Source organism: Vulpes vulpes, chromosome 12 (assembly GCF_048418805.1).
Source record: "Vulpes vulpes isolate BD-2025 chromosome 12, VulVul3, whole genome shotgun sequence".
In the NCBI taxonomy this organism is placed as follows: Eukaryota; Metazoa; Chordata; class Mammalia; order Carnivora; family Canidae; genus Vulpes; species Vulpes vulpes.
The window spans coordinates 106,243,974-106,252,674 of record NC_132791.1 but is presented as its reverse complement, the minus strand read 5'-3'; the positions used below and the strand labels follow the sequence as shown (position 1 = coordinate 106,252,674).

General features: G+C 40.6%; 1 protein-coding gene across 8 annotated transcripts in view; it reads left to right on the top strand.

The window, feature by feature from the left end:
- The first annotated feature begins 414 nt into the window (after window positions 1–414).
- The window catches only part of TMEM45B (transmembrane protein 45B), a 50,872-nt gene continuing 42,585 nt past the window's right edge, over window positions 415–8,701 (top strand). For 2 of the 8 annotated variants that reach the window (XM_072729343.1, XM_025998816.2), the window contains exon 1: window positions 577–716. The gene's annotated coding sequence lies outside the window, so the exon portion shown is untranslated. Of the gene's footprint in view, window positions 717–3,888; window positions 3,994–8,701 lie in introns of all 8 variants that reach the window. The other 6 variants (XM_072729340.1, XM_072729342.1, XM_025998815.2 and 3 more) reach the window with 6 other exon arrangements.

The following is an 8,701-nucleotide window of genomic DNA, read 5'->3' as shown; positions in this document are numbered from 1 at the left end:
CAGTGGTTGGGCATCTGCCTCGGGCTCAGGGCGTGACCCCGGGGTCCTGGGATCAAGTCCCACATCGGGCTCCCTGCACGGAGCCTGCTTCTCCCTCTGCCTGGGTCTCTGCCTCTGTCTGTGTGTCTCATGAATAAATAACATCTTTTAAAAGAAAGAAAGAAAAAGAAAAGTTGGCTTAGACCTGTCCTATCAGACCCTTAAAAGCAAGCCTCAAAAAAAATCAAACCCATTGCAAGTAATTTACTGCATTTTTAACCCAGCCCATAAAAATCTAAAGGAATTTTAAAAAGCCAGAGCCTGATAATGTACAAGTACAATGTCAGGTATCCGATCAAACATTACCAGGTATGCAAATAAGCAGGAACTATGACCTGTAACCGGAGGGAAAAATCTATCCATTGATCCAAAAAAAAACAAACAAACCACAATTCAGGAGAACACCCATTAACTATATTTTAGCCAAGATTTCACACTCTTGCCTCATCAGAGCTGTTAGCACCAGATGCCACCTCAAAATTACAGAATTGGCAGATTTCCTCTCCCTGATTTTTGGTGCTAACAAACCAAAAAGTTGTTAAAGGGGAAGAGAAACCAAAGCCGGACCGACCTAGGTTATTTCTGAGGAATTCTCTAAGCTTCAAGTTTTCCAGTCCTGCTTCGCTCGGCTGCGTTCCATTCTTCCTGCCTTCCATCGTTCGTCCTTCCTTCTCCTGGTAAGCGCATTCCTGTTTTTGTTTTTCACAAAAAAAAAAAAAAAAAAAAAAAAAAATCGAAAACAAAAACTCAAATATATATATATATATTTATGTATGTATATATATATATATTTTTTATATATACACACACCAACTTAGGCACGGCCACTATTAAACGAATGGTTCTAGGTTGTCCTTTTTGCTTCAGATCTTTCAAATAATAGAAAACATTTATATTACACTGTTATGTGCCAAGCACAGTAAGTGCCACGCAAATCTGTATATATTCTCTCTTTTTTTTTTTTAATTTTTATTTATGATAGTCACAGAGAGAGAGAGAGAGGCAGAGACACAGGCAGAGGGAGAAGCAGGCTCCATGCACCGGGAGCCTGATGTGGGATTCGATCCCGGGTCTCCAGGATCGCGCCCTGGGCCAAAGGCAGGCGCCAAACCGCTGCACCACCCAGGGATCCCTGTATATATTCTCATATGAAATACATGTTTCGGCAATTAGATCAGCCCCGTGTAATAGGTATCATCCTCATTCCTATCCTACAGTTGTAGAAATTGAGGCACGGGGAGGTTCAGAAGGCTGCACTAAGTCACACGGCTGATAACTGGCAGCTTTGGGTTTGGGCTCAGATAATCAACAACCAGAGCCCACGATTTCCATCATAAACTCTACTGCCTGTAACTGAAGTACAGAGGCTATAGAGCAGAACGCCTATTTTTTAAAAATTAAACTACACAGACGTAACCAGCACAGATCCCTCTCATTCTTTTCCTTCCCCACGTCCCTCCAAGAAACCACTAATCTGCAGGGGTTCCCACACACGGTCTCCCCCTCACCTCTTCCCACCTATGGATCTCAGATGACGATGATAGAGTGAATCCCATTACCCAGCCTCCACCGCCATCGTTAACTATGATTCAGTGTGTTTTGTATGTAGCTTCTAAATTCTGTATTTCACCCATGTTCGTGGTGGTGGTGGTGGTGATGTGAGCTTTAAATTTATATAAAGGGCATTTTACTACATAGACCTTGTATTATTCCTTATTATTTTTACTCAGCACTGTTTTTACAATATATCCATGTTGTTATATAAATTTCATTGCTGCTTCTAATGCGCACAGCATTCCCTCGCATGCAGCAACTGCATTTGTCTAATCGTCTCCAACTACAATGACCATTTCTAGACATGTCTTGCTGTGAGCCTGTGTGTGAATTTCTCTGGAACACATGAATCCTTAATTTTTTCTTAAAGATTTTATTTATTTATTCATGAGAGACACAGAGAGAGAGAGGTAGAGACACAGGCAGAGGGAGAAGCAGGCTCCATGCAGGGAGCCCTATGTGGGATTCGATCCCAGGACCCCAGGATCACACCCTGAGCCAAAGGCAGATGCTCAACTGCTGAGCCACCCAGATGCCCCTGGTTTTTGATACCTTTACTGAGCTATAACTTACCAAAAAAATTCACCCATTCTAATGGGCACAATTTAATGATTTTTAGTTAATTTTTGAAGATGTGCAAATATCACCAAGCTGAGTTGTAGAAAACTTCCATTGTCCCACAGTATTCCATCTTGCCCAACTGCCATCAGTCCCTACCCCATCTCCCACCCCAGGCCCAGGCAACCATTCATCTGCTTTTCAATCTCTATACATTTGTCTTCTCTGAACACTTCTTATAAATGAAATCATTTTGTATGTGGTCTTTTCTTTTTTTTTTTAAGATTTTATTTATTTATCCATGAGAGACACAGAGAGACATAGGCAGAGGAAGAAGCAGGCTCCCTGTGGAGAGCCCGATGTGGGACTCGATCCCAGACCCCAGGATCATGACCTGTACCGAAGGCAGATGCTCAACCACTGAGCCACCTAGGGGTCCTGTGGTCTTTTCTATCTAGCGTTTTTCACTTAGTTTTTTACATAGTTTTTACAGTCATACATGTTGAAACTTCTATTAGTGTTCATTTATTTCTGCTGTTGAGTAGGATTCCACTTCATAGATGTAATACGTCATCCATTCAACCAGTGGACTGACATTTGAATTGTTTCCAGTTTTGAATATTATATATAATGCTAGTATGAAAATTTGCTTGTAAGTCTTTTACATGTTTTCATTTCTCTTGGATATAGAGCTAAGAGTGAAATTTCTGGGTCACATGATAGTTTAACTTTATAAAAAACTGCCAAATTGTAATCTAGAGTGGCTGTACCATTTTACACTGCTATAAGCAATATATGAAGGCTCCAGTTTCTCCACATCCTCCTCAACTCTTACTATTTTCTGGGGTTTTTTTATTTTTATTTCCATAATTGTTCTTGATTAATATCATCTTGGGTTTTTTGCAGGGGATTCTGTATTTTTTTATTCTAATCATCTTAGTGAGTGTATTGATATCTCATTATGGTTTAATTTGCATTTTCTTAGTAATTTCCATTTTCCTTTCTGGGCTTTTTTTTTTTTTTTTAAAGATTATTTAGTTATTTGAGAGATAGAGAGCACACACACAAGTGGAGGGGTGGGGGCAGAAGGAGAGGGAGAGAGAATCTCAAGCAGACTTCCCACTGAGTGCAGAGCCTGACACAGGGCTCGATCCCAGTACCCAGGGATCATGACCTGAGCTAAAACCAAGAATTGGATGCTCAATCAACTAAACCATCCATGCGCCCCTCTTTTTATGGGCTTTTAGATATTCACATATCTTTGTCGGGGAAATGTCTGTTTAAGCACTTTGCCTGTTTTTTAATTGGGCCTCCTTACTATTAAATTATAAGACTTCCTAGTACATCCTAGATAAAAATCCTTTATCAGATATACAACTGGGAAAGTTTCCCCTAGCCTGTGGCTTAACTTCATTTTCACACTGGTGTCTTTTGAGTTTTTAATTTTGCCAATGCCCAATTTATCAAATTTTTCTTTCATTGATCATGCTGTTGGTATGGATATCTCGGGTCCTCTCTGGTCTATCCTGTGCAGACATGTGGGAACTTATCCAGACCTTATGGCTGTCTCATGTTCTTGATATTCCTGTTAATTTTTTTGGTCAGTCCCCCAGTTAATTGTTGCAGGACTGCAACCTCAGTCTAGCTGAGCCACTGGTTTTACCTGCTTGTTTGCTCCTAAGATCATAACTATTACTTCCAGTACTGCTAGGAGTAAGTTTTTCTATGCTTATTCAGAACCAAGGGAGATCCCTCTGGCAGTGAAGCTCTGGGTTTTCACAGCTTGAACATCCTGGTACAATATCCCACAATCTGAGGCAGCAGAAATGGGAGCAGTCTCAGGTAAGATAGTCACAGAATTTACTGGGTTTTTTTGTTTGTTGGGTTTTTTTTTAAGATTTTATTTATTTGAAAGAGAGAGCATGAGCAGGGGTCAGGGGGACAGAGGGAGAGGGACAAGCAGACTTCCCATTGAATGGGGAGCCCTACACAGGGCTCCATGCCAGGACACTGGGACTGTGACCTCAGCTGAAGGTAGATGCTTAACCAACTGAGCCCCAGAACTGTTTTTATTCAAAGTTTAATATTTTATTAATAACTGCCTCTAAAGTAGTCATATGCCTTTGGTCTATTTCCAGAGCCCTAGAATGATTATTTTGACAATTTAGTCCAGTTTTGTGATTAACTTTGGAGGAGAGAATTTGCTGAGGAATTCCTTCTTGGCCCTGAGCAATACTGGTTTGGGAGATAGAATAATGCAGGCAAAATGACACTTTTCCTCCAAGACTTGGAACAAGACAAGGGTGCCTACTCTCACCACTCCCACTCACAAAGTACCAGAAGTCATAGCCACAGTAATCAGACAAGTAAAATAAATAAAAGGTATCAAAACCAGAAAAGAAGAAGTCAAGCTTCATTTGTAGATAATATGGTCTTATGGAAAACCCTAAAGACTCTACCAAGAAACTGTTGAAACTAATAAACAAATTCATTTAAATTGCAGGATACAAGTCAACATATACATAGCAGTTGTGTTTCTTTCTGTGCAGAAAGTCACAAAAAGTCAGTTTATTACAAAAAAAAAATCATTGCCAAGACCAACAAAATATCAAGAAAAAAATAGTCAAGAAAACAATGTCATTCAAAATAGCATCCAAAAAAAAAAAAAATTCTCAGGCGTAAACTTAACCAAAGAGCTCAAAGGTCTGTAAAACTATAGGACTTTGATTAAAGAAACTGAATACATGAATAAGAAGAAAGAGATCTAATTTTTATGGATTAGAAGATTTAATATTACTAAAATGCCTATACTATCTAAAGTCATCCATAGATTTGATCAAGTCTATCTCTTTCTATCTCTGTCCAATGGGTTTTTCCCACACAAATAGAAAAAAACAATTTTAAAATATGTATGGAATCAAAGAAGACCATGAGTAACCAAGGAAATCTTGAGAAAGAAGAACAAAGTTGTATGCATCTCAATTTCTGATTTCAAACTATACGGCAAAGCTATAATAATCAAAATACTATGACCCTGGCTTAAAAATAGACACACAGACCAATGGAACAGAATCAAAAGCCCAGAAATAAAGCATTGCATGTATGGTCAACTAATATTTGACAAAGGAGCCAAGAACACTTAATGGAGAAAAGACAGTGTCTTCAAGAAATGGTGCTGGGGAAACCTGAATATTCTCACGAAAAAGAATGAAATCGGACACCATCCTACACCACTCACAAAAATTAACTGGAAATGAGAAAAAGGAATTAACTCAAAATGAGACTTAAACATAAGAACTGAAATCATAAAACTCCTAGAGGAAGGCATAGAGGAAAAGCCCCTTGACATTGGTCTTGGCAATGATTTTTTGGATATGACACCAAAAGTACAAGCAACACAAGCAAAAATTAATAAGTGGGACTGTGTCAAACTGAAAAGTTCTGCACAGCAAAAGAAAGAATCAACAAAATGAAAACAAAACCTATGGAATCAGCAAATATTTGTAAATTGTGTATCTGGTAAGGGATTAATATCCAAAATAGTTGAGAAACACACAACTCAATAACGAAAACAAAAAACAAGACAATAATCTGGCTTTTACGTGGGCAAAAGACTTGAAAAGACATTTGTTTTTCAAAGAAGGCATACACATGGCCAACAGGTACATGAGATCTACCTGTTGAAGATGCTCCACATCACTCATCATCAAGGAAGTGCAAATCAGAATCATAATGAGCTATCACCTCATTCATAACCCAATAAAGCTGAAAAAAATTGAGCATTTTTACTTATTTAACTGGCTATTATTCCTCTTTTTTTTAAAGTGGCTATTTAACTCCTTTGTTTATGTTTAAATGTGTTGTGTGTCTACTTCTCACCGGCTTGTAGACATTATTTGTATATTTTGTGTATGCATCCCTCATCAGATACACGTTGCAAATATTTTCTCCCAGTCTGTGGCTGTCCTTTTCAGTTTCTTAACACCGTCCTTTTCAAAACACAAGTTCTTAATAAGGTCTCATCTATGAATCTTTTCTTTTATGATTGGTGCTTTTTTTATGCAACTTTGTAGGAATATTTTCTTATTCCCCAGGTTGTAAAGATAATTTTTTCTATATTGTCTTCTAAAGCCTTTTTTGTTTTGCCTTTCACAACTAGATCTACAATCCACTGTAATCGATTGTGTGTACCGGTGAGAGGGAGGGATCAGTGTATAAGAACTTCTGTATCGAGGTACAATTGACCCGGCTCTGTTTATCGAAAGGTGACCCTTTCCAGCGGTGTATTGCACTGCACACTCTGGCATAAAGCAATGACTGTATGTGGATGGGCCAGCTTCTGGACTCCGTTTCCTGCTCTTTTTGATAATTAGTCTATTCTTGGGCCTATTTCCATACTATTGTGTTTACTGCAACTTCATAGTAAGTCTTGATATCTGATCATGTTAATCCTTCAGCTTTGTTCTTCAAGTTTGTCTTAGCTCTTCTTACCCTTTTTGCATTTCTGTATTTGTCTTATTTTTTATTATTTTTATTTTTTTATTAATAATAAATTTATTTTTTATTGGTGTTCAATTTTGTATTTGTTTTAAAATCAGTTTGTTTTTCACTCTCTCTCTCTTACACACACACACACACACACACACACACACACACACACCTTCCAGTGATTGACTGAGATGGCATTGAATCTATAGATCAATTTACAGATGATTAGATCATTATTATACGGAGTCTTTCAAAATATGAACATGGTGTATCTCTCTTTTTCATAGGTCTTTAAATTCTTTCAATATAGTTTTACAGGTTTTGGGGTAGAAGTCTTGGCCATGCAGTGTTAGATTTTATTAATGTCAATTATCTCATTAGAAATTGCCAAATGGTGGGGCGCCTGGGTGGCTCAGTTGGTTGAGCCTCTGACTCTTAATTTCAGCTCAGGTCATGATCTCAGGGCCGTGAGATGGAGCCCCCCATCCCAACTCTCCCTGTTCTGGGCATGAAGCCTGCTTAAGATTCTCTCTCTCTGCCCCTCCTGCGCTTGCTCTCTCTCTCAAAAAAAAAAAAAAAAAAAAATGCCAAATGGTGATTTTCTAATTCTATCATTCATTCTGAACTTATTAGCTAGAATTTTTCTACAAATATTCTCTGAAACTATCTAATTTCTCTGCTATATAGTTCATTGAAGAAAACCAAGATAAGGGCACCTGGATGGCACAGCTAGTCGGGCATCTGACTCCTGCTCAGGCCTGATCTCAGGGTCATGAGATCCAGTTCCACATGGGAAGACCAGCACGGAGTCTGCCTGGAATTCTCTCTCTCTCTCTCTCTCCCTTTGCCCCTCCTGTTCAAGCTCTCTCTCTAAAATAAATAAGATGTTTTGAAGAAGGAGAAAGAAGAGGAGGAGGAGGAAGAGAGAAAGAAGAGGAAGAAAGAGGAGGAGGAGGGGGGCAGGATAAATACTTAATTCTTTTCCTTTAGTTACTAATAAGTTGGTGCCCTCAGCGACCCCCAAAACTATCTGACTAGTTTTGCCCTTGTTGGTAAAGGACATCTCATGTGCAGTCTTTCAGTCCCCAGCCAGCACCCGGAGAATGGGCCTTGGGCCTGGAACACTTCCTTACCAAGAGACACAGAGCCCACACACCAGTGCCAGGCTCACAGCCTTCCTCTGTTTAAACATGCGTGTCGACTGCCTCAAGCACACCCCGAGCATTCAGTATTTCAGACCCCATGGGAGGAGTTGGGGTCTTTCCACTCTGGACAAGAAGGGCACATACATACCCATTGCCCTGCAGTGGCTGTCAGGAGTGGAGGGGGACCTTGGTGGCCATGGGGGACTGATGAACACTATCGGAGCTGACCTGCTGCCTGTGCCATCCGGCGCTCTACTGCGCTGTCTTCCTTGCTGACTCTGATACCGGGAGGCAGTGAGCAGAGTGGTTGGACTTTCACTCCAGGTGACTTGTGTTGTGAGGAGCTTCGCTGTCCTCTCAGTAGCTGAAGTCCTCCCCTTGGATTGGTAACTGGGTCACTGTCTTCTGCTCGGCAGTAGAGCACAGTGAGCAGGCTCGCCATCTCTGGCGTGGTGGAAGCACAAGTGCTTGTCAGCCCCAGCACCCCAGGGTGATGCCAGCCCCCCAAGAATCATGGGCTGCTTTCTTCTGCCTTGTAGGGATGTAGATAAACTCTGTGTCAGTAGGAATATGCTGGTGCAATGGATGAGGGCAGATATACAAGAAGTGGGTCCTAAGAAGAAAACCTATTCCTTGGCTCTTGGCCACCCTGGCATTGCCACACCACCAGCCAACTCCCATGGTATTGCAACAGTCTGTTGGTGTTCACTGAGACAACATGACTGCTGGTTGACTTCCAAGCTGGACTCCGGCAGTGGGTGACTCCTCACCCCTTCCCTGTCCTTAGAACGTGCCTCCCACTCACTTTTCCCTCTTTTGGCTGGGACTGGGCATGGGCATTATGCTCAGTGGCCTGAGCTCCGTGCAGGGGTGATGGTTGCGAAGGCCACTCAGGCCACCAAATCTTGCTACATTTT